At 52.4% G+C, this 15,647-nt stretch overlaps 1 protein-coding gene across 5 annotated transcripts in view; it reads right to left on the minus strand.

Annotated features, from left to right (window-relative positions):
- KIAA1671 (KIAA1671 ortholog) overlaps positions 1 to 13,102 on the minus strand; it is a 186,043-nt gene extending 172,941 nt beyond the window's left edge. For 2 of the 5 annotated variants that reach the window (XR_007471639.1, XM_049697806.1), the window contains exon 1: positions 12,956 to 13,102. The gene's annotated coding sequence lies outside the window, so the exon portion shown is untranslated. Of the gene's footprint in view, positions 1 to 12,401; positions 12,933 to 12,955 lie in introns of those variants that run through there. The other 3 variants (XM_049697805.1, XM_033412878.2, XM_033412875.2) reach the window with 3 other exon arrangements.
- Positions 13,103 to 15,647: the final 2,545 nt, after the last annotated feature.

Here is a 15,647-nt window from a genome sequence, read left to right on the forward strand (position 1 = left end):
TTTCAAGGTCAGCCCCAGAAGAACACTCACGGGGCAGGTGCTCCAAATGACAGGCATTGGGTTGGTGAGGGAGCTGCCTGTCGTCCACCAGCTGCGTGTAGTGCCAGCAAACCCAATAATAACAACCGCTGTGGTTGCCTTTTATTGATCACTGACTGTGTGCTGAGTGTTTCATCACACTCTCAAAGGTGTGAAGCCATGGTTAAACATACTCCCAAGCAGTGTGGAATCAGACAGCAGGACAATGGTGTTAATAACAGCAACGACGATTCATGACTAGGAAATAACGCATAGCGAGCACTTAGCATAGTGTCTGGCTCAGTCCATGTTGTTTTAGATGTACAAATGATGACGATGAGGTGCTGACTACGGGTCCAGTTGTGCTAGGACCTTTACATATCATAGTACAACAACCCTATAAGGTGAGACCTACTATTAGCCCCATTTTACAGAGAAGAAGACTGAGGGCGGATGAGGTTGTTTAACTCGCCCGTGGTCACTGAGCTGGTAAAGCACGCCATCGCTTGCCCCCCATGGATGTCACCAACCCCAAATTCACTTCTGAAAGCCAGGCTCCATTAACTGTCCTGCCCGATGGCTCCCCAAACCCCTTCCCTCTCTCTGAGGGTCCCCATTGGTGCCAGGTGACTGCCTAGTTTCAGACCTGCTTAGAGGTGGCCAGCCGACCCTGTCCCTCTTCCCAGCTGTGGCTGAGCCCATCCTTCTGAAGCCACTGCGGGCGCCCAGGGAGAAAGAAGAAGGGTTCTCGGTGAGCTCATTTACAGGGGCCACCTCCAGCTGCTGGGACCAGCCAGCGGCTTTAATTTGGACAAATGCCCAGGACTCAGTGGGGACAGGAAGCATCCCTGAGCGATAAAGATCAGGACCGGCTTGTGAGCGTGCCAGGAGCGCTCTGTGTCGGCCAAACCAGCTGGCCCAACCCCCATTCTCAGCAGCCCCCACTGCAGGCCCTGGCCCTGCCAGGAGGTGGTCAGGGTGTCCCCCCCAGCCTAATGTCCAAACCTGCCAGTTGTAGATTACAGCATTGCTAGAAAGGGGCGCAGCGCTCAAAACAGGGGAAAATATGCATAGTGTAAAACGGTAGCTCGTAAACATGAAGCATTTGCTGTATCCCAGGCATCTCTCTAAGCATTTCACAGACATCGACTCATTTAATCCTCACAGCCACCTTACTTCACGGAGGAGAAACTGAGGCTCAGAGAGGGAAAGTGACCTGCCCAAGGTCACACAGCTAGGAGATTCCAGAGCCAGGATTTGGATTCAAGCCACCTGAGAATAAAGCCCACACTCTAAACCGCAGAATGCAGTGCTGACATCTCTCCATCACATGTACTGTGCACAAGTCTAAAACTCACACCGCAAAACATGAGCCCTGGTTATCTTTCGACTGTGGGATTGTATGAGTCTTACCTCCTCCTTTTTGTTTATCTGTATTTGTAAATGTTTGACAATGAACATGTACTGTAGCATGACGTAAACATATTGTACTAAGCATAAAAAGAGAATAAAAATTATTAATTTGGAAAATGAACTGAGAATCATCCGTTAGAGCACTGAACAGTTATCTCCTGCCACCACCTTCAGGCAGAAGGGCTGGCCAGGTGTAAATAGTAAAGGATATAGAAACCCCGTGGTACTGCAGAAGGATGCATGCGCGCAGTGGGGGCTTTACTTAACATCACCACCCACCCCAGTAGACCAGCACAAACATCGACTGGCCATTCACCCCAACATTCACCTACGTGACCTCACTGGGAGCTCCCGGCCGGGCTGAAAGACGGGCATCAGCACCCACGCTCCATGGCACAGACACCCATGCAGAGAGAAGAAGCCACGCCCAGGGCTGGCGACAAAACAGAGGCAGCAGGTGATCCCAGGGCTGCATGGCTCTCAACCGAGCAGTGTCATCATGGTGGGCCGCTGCCGCGGTCCACAGAAGAGCCACCTTCCCGGGGGTGACCCGGGCCTTGGCACAGGAACTGGGCGACACCCAGGAAGCCCCTGCGGTCGCCCAGCCGAGCTCACTAAAGCCAGGGCAGATGGCTCACACTTGCTCTGCTGGGTCGGCTAGCATTCTGGGCATTCCAAAAATTCCTCCAGAGCTTTTTGCTGCCCCCCTTCACCCCATCCCCGCCTTTAATGAAGGAAAAGGAGGAGGGCAGAGGGGCTGAGATGAAGGCATCTGGCTAAAGGCGACACTTGGACATCTCATCATCTCCTCCCTGCAGTTAAATCCCACAGTAACCAGGCACACCTCACCTCTCCAAGAAGGAGGTGGAATGCTGGTTGCCAAAGCTTCCCGTCTCATCCAAGTCTGAGCGTATCAAGGGAAACGGTTTTGCTTCGAGGCTGCCAGGAGGCGGGGCCAGGAGAACAGGGTCCCCACCCCGGTGCCCCCATGGGCCCCACACCCGCCATCACAGCCCTGGGCACGCTGCCCTGTAACCCCTCATCTGTCCCCTCTGGGAGGGCAGGAGCTGTATCCCAGGCACCTCTGAGACCCAAGGCCCAGCCCAGGCCCTGGTACACAGTACGTGCTTAATTAATAACAAAGATGAAAATGACCAACTATCCCAAAAGAGGACCGGGATACACTGCCCGGGAAGTTCTGAGGGGAGAGATGGTATTTTCAACACGGTCATGGGGAGGTGGGAGGACCCACTGCGTTGAGTTATTATCATAGGGGTTGGCAGTTTTCCAGGTGGCAGACCTGAGTTCAGATCCAGCCTCTGCCACTTCTTGCCTCAAGCTAAGAGACCTTGAGGAAGGCTTCAGGTCTCTGAGGCTCGGTTTTCTCATCTGTAAAATGGGTTAGTAATACCACCTGTCCAAGTCATTCTGAGGACTGACAGAAGACGTAGATGTAATACCTCCCTAACAAGGCAGTTGGCACACAGTAGGTCTTCAACAAAGGGTGGGATTTTTTTGTTATTTTTTTTGGTTTTTTCCTGGGCCCTACGTTTCAAAGGTCTGGTCTTGAGTCTTCCCAAAAGGCGCAGCAAGAATAAAAGGCTCTGGGATCTACTCATCCAGTTGCCCCTCCCCCTGTGAAAAAGGCCCAGAGCGGGAAGGGGCTTACCCAAGGACACACAGCAGAGAAGTAGGTACTCAGGGGTCCTGACTAGTGGCCGATAACTCAGTCTAATATACTCTGTATTCTCTCCCATGGCCTCGGACCCCTTCTCATGCCAAGCAAGTCCCTGGCAGGCAGGCAATCCATTCTAGAAACAAAGACATGAGATTTCCAGGGCTGGGGCCTAAAATGAAAGGGAGAGACAAACTTGGGCAGCTTCCCAGGCCAAAGGGCCCTGGGAGTTCCCCAATGAGTCACTCCGCAGCCCAGCCCAGGGCACTGGGCAGGGCTTGGCAGGCACTGTGCCCACTAAGGCCCAGGCTCCATGTCTGGGCAGGCAGGGTGGTGGGAGTTCACGGAGTGACCTCGGTGGACCCAACGTGCCCGCTGGCCTCCCTCTGCCGGTGGGCCCCACACACCCTGGGCTTCCTTCCCACAGCGGCGCCTCACCACGCCTCAGGTAAACAGGATGGCACCCAGAAAGGGCTTCCTTCACTGAGGAAGCAAAACAAAAAGAAACGTCAACACAGAGCCACAGCCCTGACCTGGAGCCTTTGAAAGTGCAGCTGACTCTCCAAGGAGAGTCACACACAAAAGGGCTGCCACTGGCTGGTAGCTCTGGGAGAGGAGGTTCACCACACCGGGACTCAGTTTCCTCATCTGTAAAATGGGAACGACACTAGCACTGAGAAAAGATTGGATATAATAATGCACAAGGAACTAGAGTATAAGAAGCAGTCCATCAACGCTAATTATTATTTTGAATTACTGCTACTATGACTACTTCTGCTACTACAAACAAGGAAGATTTATATAGTGATTCATAAAGTCATTCCTTGGTATAACTTACAGAGAGTTTTTAAGAATACTAAACTGATCTTTTTATGGGTCAGCGATCCCATTTTTAAAGTGCCTACTATGTGCACGGTTATCTCACCTAACCCCACAACCACCCCACAGGGAAAATCCTAGAGTCTTCTTTCTGCAGATGAGGACTGAGGCTCAGAGAGGCAAAGTCACTTGCCCAGAGTCACACAGCAATGACACAGTACAGATGGGACGGAACACTAGGATTGTCTAGCTTGGCCTGCTTTACCGCCAGGGAGGCAGCAAAGGAGGGATTGAAGGCACATGGGCTGAGTCAGGCTGCAAGGATCAGCATTCCCCCTTCCTAGTAGAGGCCCTGGGCATGGGGCTCCCTCTCTGAGCCTCAGTTTTCTCATCTGTAAAATGGGGACATAAGAATCAAATAGGGCTTCCCTGGTGGCGCAGGGTTTGAGAGTCCGCCTGCCAATGCAGGGGACACGGGTTCGTGCCCCGGTCCGGGAAGATCCCACATGCCGCGGAGCGGCTGGCCCGTGAGCCATGGCCGCTGAGCCTGCGCATCCGGAGCCTGTGGTCCGCAACAGGAGAGGCCACAACAGTGAGAGGCCCGCATACCGCAAAAAAAAAAAAAAAAAAAGAATCAAATAAAACAATGATGAGCACAGTGCCTGGGACAGAATGAAAACTCCCTACTTATTATTTTTATTTTACTCTAAATAACATTTAGTGTTCTCAAAAGCCAGGTCTCAGCAGATGGAGGAAGAGCAGACTCAGTCATCTCCCCAAACTTCTGAAGGCACAGGAGCCAAGGCAGACCATCAGGTACACACAGGTCAAAGGCTGTCCTCTCTCACCTTCAGTGACACCTTGGCCCATCTGAGACTCACTTCACCGATGGGGAAATGCCCAGAGAGGTGAAGTGACCTACACAGGGTCACACAGGTATCCCATGCTGGCGCTACCCAACTCTTCTCCAAAAATCCAGCCCTGACATCAAGCAGATCCCATTTTCCCCATGGCCAGCACGGGATTTGCCAAGCGATAGCTACAGGATAAATTTTCATTGAATGAAGGAGTCAGTGTGACTTCTAACCCTGCACCTAGCTCAGGTGGCCTCCAGCCGATACTCATAACCAGGGGCTCCCTGAAACCTGCTGATTGTTTCCACAAAGGGAAGGTGTGAATATTCCTTAAACTCAGAGCATCCAAGACCCCTCCCTGGCCGGAAGGGGGCTGAGTGGATAGTCAAGGCTCGCCTTGGGGACAGAACGTCAAGTAAACAGTGATCCGTTAACTGAGAGCCCTCCAGCTACAGCAGAAGGGGAAAAACACTTGCTGGGAAGCAGGGGTCCTAAGTCACTCCTTTCCCCAGGACCCTGGTGCTCCAAGGACCAGAAGCAACCTCACAGACCTTCATACATAACAATGATACTAGTAATAATGACAATAGTATTATTGTAAAAATGACACATGTAGGGACTTCCCTGGTGGTGCAGTGGTTAAGAATTCGTCTGCCAATGCAGGGGACACGGGTTCGAGTCCTGGTCTGGGAAGATCCCACATGCCTCAGAGCAACTAAGCCTGTGCACCACAACTACTGAGCCTGAGCTCTAGAGCCCACGAGCCACAACTACTGAGCCCGCATGCCACAACTACTGAAGCCTGCGTGCCTAGAGCCCGTGCTCTGCAAAAGAGAAGCCACTGCAATGAGAAGCCCGCACGCCGCAATGAAGAGTAGCCTCCACTCGCCGCAACTAGAGAAAGCCCGTGTGCAGCAACGAAGACCCATGCAGCCAAAAAAAAATTAATTAATTAATTTAAAAAAATGACACATGTACATTCATTATAGGGCACTATGTACTAACTCATTTAATGCTCATCCACCTCAGGAGGAAGGCACCATTGTTACTCCCATTTTACAGAGGAGTAAACTGAGGCACAGAGAGACCAACTGTCTTGCCTAAGGTCACACAGTTGGAGAATAGTGGAGGTGGGGTCTGAACACAGGCAGTCTGGATCCGGAGTCTCTGCATTATTCCCAAGGGATGTTGGGAATATCTAATTCTAGAACCAATTCTGCAGAACCGATATCCAGTTTTGCAGAATTCCTCACTCCACCCTAATTAGGAACCCCCAACCCCATCCCAGCTCCGCAGTCACAGGACCATTTATATGTCATCTACTTCATGCCAAGTGTTTCACAGTCCTTCTTGCTAATGGTCATAAGCACCCTGTGTCCATTTTACAAACAGGAAAACTGAGGTTCCGAGAGGTGATGAGACTGGTTGAGGGTCACGAGGACCATAAGGAGCAGAGCTGGGATTTGAAGCCAGATTGATCACCTCCACAGCCTCCCCTTGGCCTCACTGGGATCTCCCAGTCCACTGGCTACAGGTACCAGAGCCTGAGGAACAAAGTCCAGAGCAAAAACCACCATCAAGACGATTATCCCTCACCTTCGCACCTCATGTCACAGAAAGCACCTCCTTATCCAATACTGTTTCAAGCTTCACAGCAGCTCTGCCAGAGAAGACGCATTATTCCCATTTTCCAGATGAGGAAACTGAGGCTCAGAGAGGTGAACTTCCTGTTCTGGGAGTTCTCACAAACCGGGTCACCTTACCCAGACCCCTGCTTTGATGTGTCCCCCACAAATCATGAGCCACGATGCTCACTGCCACCTCTGGGCGGACCCTCCACCTTGGCAAGGACCTCCCTGACCCATGTGGCAGACTGTATTCCTGCTCAGAAGATATATACTAGCTCCCTCTCAGCCTCCATGAGAGGATCGTACTTCCATCTCATTGATATTGAGTTTGGCCACGTGACTTGCTTTGGCCAAGAGAATGAGGGCAGAAATGACACCTTCCCAGTTCCAAGGGGAGGCTTTCGGAGGCTCTGCAGGTTCCCAGTGAGCTCCTGAGCATCTGTTGTCCACCACAGAAGAGCACGTCCTGGCTGGCTGCTGCCTGCCAGCCTGGGTACCAAGATGAAGATACACAGGGCAGACGGGAACCCAAACCAAAGCCTGGAATCCAGCCTCCCTGCCAAGCCCAGGCAAGGTCAGCCAAGCCATCTAATGACCCCCAAGTACGAAACAAATGTTTGCTGTTAAAAGTCACTGCAGGGACTTCCCTGGTGGCACAGTGGTTAAGAATCCGCCTGCCAATGCAGGGGACACAGGTTCAAGCCCTGGTCCAGGAAGATCCCACATGCCGCGGAGCAACTAAGCCCATGCGCCACAACTACTGAGCCTGCACTTTAGAGCCCGCGAGCCACAACTACTGAGCCTGTGTGCCACAGCTACTGAAGCCCACATGCCTAGAGCCTGTGCTCCGCAACAAGAGAAGCCACCACAATGAGAAGCCCGTGCACCACGATGAAGAATAGCCCCACTCACCACAACTAGAGAAAGCCCATGCACAGCAACAAAGACCCAATGCAGACAAAAAAAAAATCACTGTGATTTGGGAGATGTTTGTTACACAGTATTATCATGGAGAAACCTGACTGACACAAAGGACTATGTGTTTCCAGCCTTGGAAGGAGTAGGAAAGGTACAGCCACTCTGGAGGGAAACTGAGCAGGTGAGATCAACATTCTAAACACCCTATATCCCAACTGTTCCCCATCTTGGAATGTGCCCTCCCATCGACTACAACAAGTATGCAAAGACACATGAGCAGGGATGTCACCGTGACACTGTGTGTTATAGCAAGAAAACAAACCACTCAATGCTCACCAGCAGGGCATGTGCTCAATAACTAATAGCACCTTCAGGCATTGAAGTATTGTTCAGTTTTTTAAAAGAGTGCAGTAAGTCAACACGGTCTAAAATGGGTCCACATCTATTTTTAATTTCTGCGTGAAATTCTTTGTCTTATGATTGTTGTTGTTCAAAGCATATGTCCACATATACCGATTCATTTCTTTATTCCACAACTGTTTACTAAGGAAACAGCAGTGAAGACAAATAGGGTTTCTGCCTTCTTGGAGCGTCATCTAGAGGGGGAGGAAGCAATACCACCTCCACTACAACCACCACAAGGAACAAGAAGCAACACATACCGAGCACTGACCATGTGCCAGTTCCTTTTCACTTCCTCCTCACAGCAACCCTCAGAGGTAAGACCCGTTATTATCTCCATTTGCCGATGAGGAAACTGTGGCTCAGAGAGGTTAAGTCACCTGCCCAAGGTCACACAGACAATAAGTGGCAGAACCAAGATGCAATTCTTTCCATCTGGTTCCAGAGTGGACCAAAAAAACCCCAAAAAACAACTTAAGATAGCAGAGTGTGATAAGGGCTTGGGAAGAAGTAAACAGAGCATATGTATGTGGAAAGTTTCTGGAGGGTCGAGGGAACTGCTGACTGCGTTATCTCTGAGGAATGGGATTGGGGGTCTTGGGCGGGATTTTACTTTTCACTTAACGTAAATTCATTTTGCCGTTTTTGAAGTGTTTGGTATGTTACATGTTATTTTACCATAATATATATATTATATGTTATTATTATACTGTGTGTGTGAGTGTGTGTGTGTGTATGTGTATCTCTTCTGACTCAGTGATGTAAATATCCAAAGATCAGCCTTTGGGGATGTATTTTATATTCTCAGTGGAGACAAGGCTATACAACATTTCAAAGGTCACTCAACTGAGCAATTAGCAAATGTGGCAGTGATAACTACTTCTCAGAAGTCAATCCATAATCATTTCCATATTTGTCTCAATTTGCCTTCCCCCTCCCTTCCTCCCATCCAATTGACCAGATTTCTGTGGAGTGAATTCCTAAGGGCAGAGGCTCTTTTGACTTGCCCATAGAAGATGCTCAATAAAATATCCATCACATTGAAGGAAAAAAAAATTTGTGTGTGCATGTGTGTGTATCTCTCAATTCAAACTTTGTTAGCTTCTTTGTGAATGACGGGAGTTTCGGTAGTGGTCTTGGGCAGAAGGACCCCTCAAAGCCTCAGTTTTATAAACTGCAGAATCAAGGGTCCCCAAAGCAGGCATCGCCTGTGTTTGTTGTGAAGAATAAAAAAAGAACAAAAGAGCTTCGCCCAGAACCCAGCACATGTAAAGGGTTCAGTGAAAAGCAGTTGCTCTGATGTGTTATGTGCTTTCTCTACATTCTCTCCAATCCTCCCATTTTACAGAGAAAGAAATTGAGGTCCCAGGAGGGGAATGGCTTGTCTGGGGTCACACTCCTATAATCTGGATGGGTGAGTGGGGGAAGAAATGTGAAACTCCTGGACAGAGATTCCCCCTGCCCTCCTCTCAATCCCAAACCTGCCAAAGCCTTCCTGTTTGGGTATTTAGGGAGCGGCAGGGGGTGTAAAGAGAATTTTTGTTGCCAATGGTCTAACTTTTATTTCTTCAACACACCCTGTATTCTGGGTATACCAATGAGCACACAGTTCTCCTAATGGCCCTGCCTTTGCCTGTCCTGCTCCTGCTGCCTGCAATGTCCTCATCCTTGCCCTCTCCTCCTTTAAGACTCAGCTCAAGTGTCACCCGTGGTCGCCCAACCTCCCCCCCGCCCACCCACCAAACACACCAGGTTGGAAGAGGCAAGCACCACATGCCTGAAACACTATATATATATATATAGTGTGTGTGTGTGTGTATATATATATATATATATATATATACACATAATGACATGCCGTGATGACATCTATTATAATAATCATACCCACTACTTAGTGGGCACAGACCAGTGTGGACACTATGCCTGGTAATGTCCATGCACTGCTTCTCTCAACTTATATAACAACCCTTTGAGGGAGGGGAGTATCCTATCATGAGCCCATTTTACAGATGAGGACACTGAGTCTCAAACCAAATACCATGGCCTCAGACCACAGCCAGGAAGGGGCAGCGCCAGGGTTTGCCCCCAAGTCTCCCTGGCCGACTCCCTCCTTTCTATCCCTGCCTCCTCCTGGAAGCCTCCCTGGGTTTACCCCTGCTGCACCCTGACCCAACCTCACCAACATTTGTGGCTTCTCTATTCAACTTCCCTAACTCCAAACATCCTGGATTTGCAAGCTGGAAGCAAGTTCAAATCCCTGCTCTGCCACTGGCAGCTGACAAAGACCTCACCGCCACAACACTGAGTCCTGAATCTGTAAGATGGGACTGACGAGCCCCACCCCCTCACACAGGAAGATGGTGAGGGTTCCAAGGTAAAGTCCCCTCAGATGTTTATGACCCTCCCAGGGCAGGTGACAACAGATGCTCAGGAAGGTTTGCTGACTTGAATGAAATACTGACACTTAAAATATTCAGGCCACCTCCACTGGGGGTTTCCTTCTCCAGATTGACTGCCATGCCTCCAGGAAGGGGTCTTCAACCGCGTGGCTCCTGAAACACAACACTGACCACTGTCTCTATCCAAGTTCAGTTCCGTCATCACCTCTCACCTGGATTTTTCGAGCAGTCTCCAGCCTCCTGGCACACCATCTCCCATCCAGCCTCCCCAAGAGATGGGCAAACTTCCCAAAACACACATCTGACTCCATCCCTCTCCCCCAGAGAAACTCCCACAGTGCCCCAGTGCCCCAGTATAAAGTCCAAACCCCTGGGAATGGTTGCCCTGGCCCCTGCCAGGATCTGCAGCCAACACCCTATGCTCCCTCCTCCGTCCAGGCACCCAGGCCTTTCTGTTCCCTCTTTCCAGCACATAACGCCATCCTCTACCCACGGGCACGCTCTCCAAGAAACAAACCCCCTGCCCACCATCCCCCACTCCAGGTCAGAAGCCATCAGCCCCTCTTCCCATTACCACAGCTCTCTCCTTCTGGGCAACTGCCTCTTTTCACAAAGAATTTACCCCTTAAGGGTGTGCCTCCTCTTTGACATGGTGTCTTGAAATATTTGTTGAATGAATTAATTAATGAATGCACATTTAAAACATCCCTCTGGGGCTCTTTTTCTGAGATGGTCAGAGATGTATTCTGGTGATGCTGAGAGGGGAGAAAGGCTCACGGCCAGAGAGTGGGCTGTTCCATTCTCCTGCCAAAGTCAGCCCTGAATAAAAGCCAGCCCCCAGGACCTCCAAGGGGGGGTGGGGCACCTCCAGACTAAGAATCTGGGGTGAGGGTTATACCCCCAACATCAAGAATCAGTACAGCTGCCTCACTGGACTGCAGGGCAAGCCGATTGCTCACAGCTAGATTGCAAGCCAGGAGGACAGATCCTATATTGCCCTGGGTCCACCATTTCTAGTGTCTGCCACATAGTAGGTGCTCAATACACACACTGGTTGACCGAATGAGCTTCTCACACGTCTAGACACTGTACTGAATGAAACCCTGTACTTCTCTAGGATAATTGCACCCTTGTCAAGCATGCAAATCCTTTAAAAAGGATTCCCCATAAAACCACCAGGACCGTGCCTAGTGGATGCACAACTCCCTCTGGAACTGTCCCAAGGATGAGACACCGGTGTCTGGGGGTGAATGCATGTTTGTCCAGGAGCTTCGATGGATTAGCAAAGGGAAAGCTGGGCCAAGGGAGAAGTCTTGTCCAAATGCCCTGGTTACTGATTAGCCAAACCCTAGAGCTTCTCTCTGCAAGGGGGATCAGAGGGGCAATTAAACCCCTTTGGAAGAAAGACTAAGTTAAATATCTGCCTAATCCTGCAGTTTAAAAAGACGGCAAGTTGGGTTTCTGGAGCCTTTCTTCAGATACCTGAGGGGAAGCGGCAGGGCATGAGACAAGGGAGAGACCACAGAACGAGGGCCCACTAATATTTACAGAGCCTGTACCTGTTTCAGACCTTTTATACCTATTAATCCTGCCAGGCACCCAGACGAGAGAGGACTGTGACCCCCACCCCCACTCCATTTTGCCCGAAAGGGAGACCTGGGCTCAGAGAGGTTAAGTGTTTTGTCCAAGGTCACAAAGAAGCTGCAAAGAAAAAGCACTTTCTTTGTGCAACAGGTATAGCCCTTTCCTTTCCAAAAGGTAATGGCAGCTCCTGTCTGGAGAAAGTTCAGTCCCGCGGGCAGGAAGCCCTGGCCACCTAGGCGGCGCGCGGAGGTCACACGGCAGCCCCACTACCGACCGGCTACCGACCAGCGGAGAAGCAGGGTTTCAGGGCGCGGCGCCGCGGCTCCGTGCCGAGTGTGTGCTAGGAGGGTGTGGAAAGGTCGGGCCCGGCTCGGGGGTCAACGGGCCGCTTCCCTTCCCCTGGGTCCCGCCTGTAGGCTTAGGCAGCGCCGCCAGCGGGGTGGGGGCCACCCGACCCTACCGGGAGCAGGGGGATTGAGCCTTAATCCCATCAGGGCGCCTCTGCCCTGAGAAGGCGCGCGGAGGGGTGCGCAGGCCCTGCAGGGAGGGCGCGTCCGGAGCCCCGGAGCCCGTGGGGCCCCGCGCGCTGCTCTCTCCACCGCCCCAGGTGCCCGGAGGATCCCTTCGCCCCGGGCTCCGCCTCGATCAGCACCCCCGCTTCCCAGTGTCCACCTCCTGGGCCTCCAACCTGCACGGACGTCCGGATCCTAGCAGTTCCAGGCTGGGTACGGATCTCCAGCGATACCCCAGCTCCCGGCCACCAGATCTCATCTCGGAATCACTCCCAAGGCTCGGACCAGTGGGGGTCAGAGGAGAGGGATCAACTAGCTCCCAGTTTCCAATCACCGTCCACAGTCACCCCCAGGCTGGGGATCGTATGGGACCCCAGGCCACCAGCGCCCGATCCACTCCTGGGATCGACTCCCAAGTCTTCAACCGGGTGGCGTGGGATCCATTGGCTGCCCAGTGAGGGATCTTCCCGCGGGATCCACTCTCAAGTCTCGAGAGACAGACCTCCCGGCTCCCAAATCGAGATGCCTCCTCCCCGCAGACCCAAAGCCCCGGGAGATCCACCGGGTCCCCACCTCTTCCCCGGCCAACTTTGCCAACTTTTCTCCCGGGGCCTCAGCCGAGCAGAAACTTGGCGGCCATCGCGGGCCGCCGCCTCCCCGGCCCCCTCGCAGGCCGGGGACAGGGGGCGGATGGCCTGCCCCCATCTACCGCCGCCGCCGCTCAACCTACCCTAGAGCCGCCGCCGCCGGCCCGCCGTGCCTCCACCTGCCCGCAGCCCTTGGCACCTGCCCGCGCCGCCCGCGGCCCAGCGCAGCCTAGCCTGCTGGGGGCGGGGCCTCGGGCGTGGAAGCGCCCCCGTCGCCGTGGGAACCGTGGCCGGCGGCGCCTGCGCGGAGGGCCCCGGGGCGGAGCGCTGCCGGCGGACCCGTGCTCTCGGCCGGCGCCGGGGCCGGGGGACGGTGAGACAGGTCAGGGGTCACGAGTTTGCCCCGACACTCCTCCCGGAAGCGGTCCCGGCCCTCGAGCCCCGACCCCGCCGCGCCGGACTCAGAACGTTGTTCATGATCCCCGCCCGCATTCCCGGGGTCAGCCCGCGGCTCTGGCTGGGATCCCCCGCAATGGACACCGACCGGCCGCCGGGTCTGCGACCCCAAGAGCCTAATGCAGCCCGGGAACTCAGGAGGCGCACGGTTAGAGCCTCGCCCATTGAATCTCTTGGGCTGCGGGCGCCGGCTTGGGTGGGTGGGGGTGGAGGGGTGGTCTGCGCGAGGCGCTCGCGGCGCCTCGCGGCAATCAGGGGAATTGCACCCGGGACCGCACGACCAGGGGCTTGGCAGGAGGTTGTTCACTCCCGCTGGGGCGCCTACTGTATGCCACGCCTGCTGCCATTGTGTTGAGGTGGGGGTTGAGGTGTGAGGCATATAGAGACTTTTTGGACAAGTTGAGAGAATCGAAGGAAGTTGCTCCTGAATGGGAAAATGCCTGTTTTGCTATCCTTTACTCATTTCATTCCACAGGTCTTTATTAAGCACCTGCAGTATGCTGGATGTCAGGGACCCAGTGGTGAAGCATCTGGCAATATACAGGCTCTCGTGGAGCTTACAGACATTGTAAACAATATTTGCACGAATAAATTGAATTGTATTTGTGACTCGTGCTTTCTTCCTTAGGAAGGAAATGTACGGAGAGTTAACTAAAGGATCTAAAATCATACATGAATTTATTGTACGTCAGTTAGACCTCAATAAAGTCAAAGAGAGGAAAAAGAACATCACGCTGTGTGGCTTCAGGAGAATTGGCAGGGATCTCTCTTACCTGTCTTTCTCTCAATTTGTGTGTGTGTGTAAGAAGGCACCCCTGTTACAGGAGATACACACATCATATCTCGTTTCTTTTAATCTGCACTTTTGGAGTAAGTATCAGCATTTTATCAAGCAGCAGCCTGAGACTTGCCCACAGTGATGGAACCCAGAAGTGGTGAGGCAGTGGCCCCATGACGCCCATGGCTGCATTGGTTCTTCGTTGCTGCGCGCGGGCTTCTCATTGTGGTGGCTTCTCTTGTTGCAGAGCACGGGCTCTAGGTGCGCAGGCTTCAGTAGTTGTGGCACGCGGGCTCGGTAGTTGTGGCTTGCGGGCTCTAGAGCGCAGGCTCAGTAGTTGTGGTACACAGGCTTAGTTGCTCTGCGGTATGTGGGAATCTTCCCGGACCAGGGATCGAACCTGTGTCCCTTGCATTGGCAGGCGGACTCTTAACCACTGTGCCACCAGGGAAGTCCCAACGTCTTACATCTTAGAATAATCTCCTGTATCTGGATGTCTTGAGAACAGCCATCAGTAGGACCCAACTGAGTGGCTTTTAAATACGACTACCACACCCAGGGCGGAGTCTTTGTGGTGGGGGACAGAGAATGGTTGGATTGAAAGTTAAAATGCCTCAAAATCAACCTTTAAGCAGGACTTTTGCATTACATGTATATTATATGAGCAAAGGCAAATCGTCTGCTGTCCTCTCTAGAACTTCTGGAGGCAGGGGCTTTTATCTCTTTAGTTCACTCCTTATTCTTAGTGCCTAGAGCAGAGCTTGGTACATAGTAAGTGCTCAATAAATACTGCGCTTAATAAATATTGGGTTAAATGCATGAATGGCCAACAGCTGATAGGGTACCCTCTGCTATCTCTCCTCCATAACCTTATCAGAACTTCCTGTCTCTCCCAGGCACATCTCAATGAACCAGAACATGTGGGCTGAGGATTCTGTTGAACTGGATGTCTCTCAGCTCCCCATCCAGCTTAGTCCTCCATCTTGGCCTCTCCTCTCTATCCCAGAACTTAAGTGGGGGAAGGGAGAAGACAGTCCTTTTTCTGCCACCTGTCACAGAAACCCCAAACCCAGATGTGTCCCCAGCCCTAGCCAGCCCACCCCCAACTCTACACCCCAAGAAATGCCCAGTGTCAGTTCTACCCACATCAAGCTTTGAGGGGAAATCCCAGATGTGCCAAACTACAACTCCCAGAGCCCTCCTGGCCCCAGAAGGGGCGGGACTTCCTGGCTCAGCCCCACCTTAGCTGATTCTCTCTGTGTTCCTGTGTCTTCCCTCCCAGGTGAGAGGCTGCCAGCCAGCACACACCCAGAGATTACACCCTGACCAAAGAGGTGTCAGGTTGTACATTGTTTTCAGAGCCAACACCCCACCCACCACTCCCAGCCCTGGCTTTTCTCTTCCTGAGGAGAGAGGACAGTGCCACCCAGGGACTTTCCCAGAACCCCTTCTCTGCCGTTGTTTGCCCCCTCTTCCAGAATGTTTGTCCTGAACTGGCAGCTCTGTCCAGTAGAGCTTTCTGCAATGACAGAGATGTTCTATATCTGCACTGTCCAACACCAATCGCAGATGACTACTGAGCACTTGAAATTCGGCCATTG

This window comes from Orcinus orca, chromosome 15, assembly GCF_937001465.1.
Source record: "Orcinus orca chromosome 15, mOrcOrc1.1, whole genome shotgun sequence".
Classification (NCBI taxonomy): Eukaryota; Metazoa; Chordata; class Mammalia; order Artiodactyla; family Delphinidae; genus Orcinus; species Orcinus orca.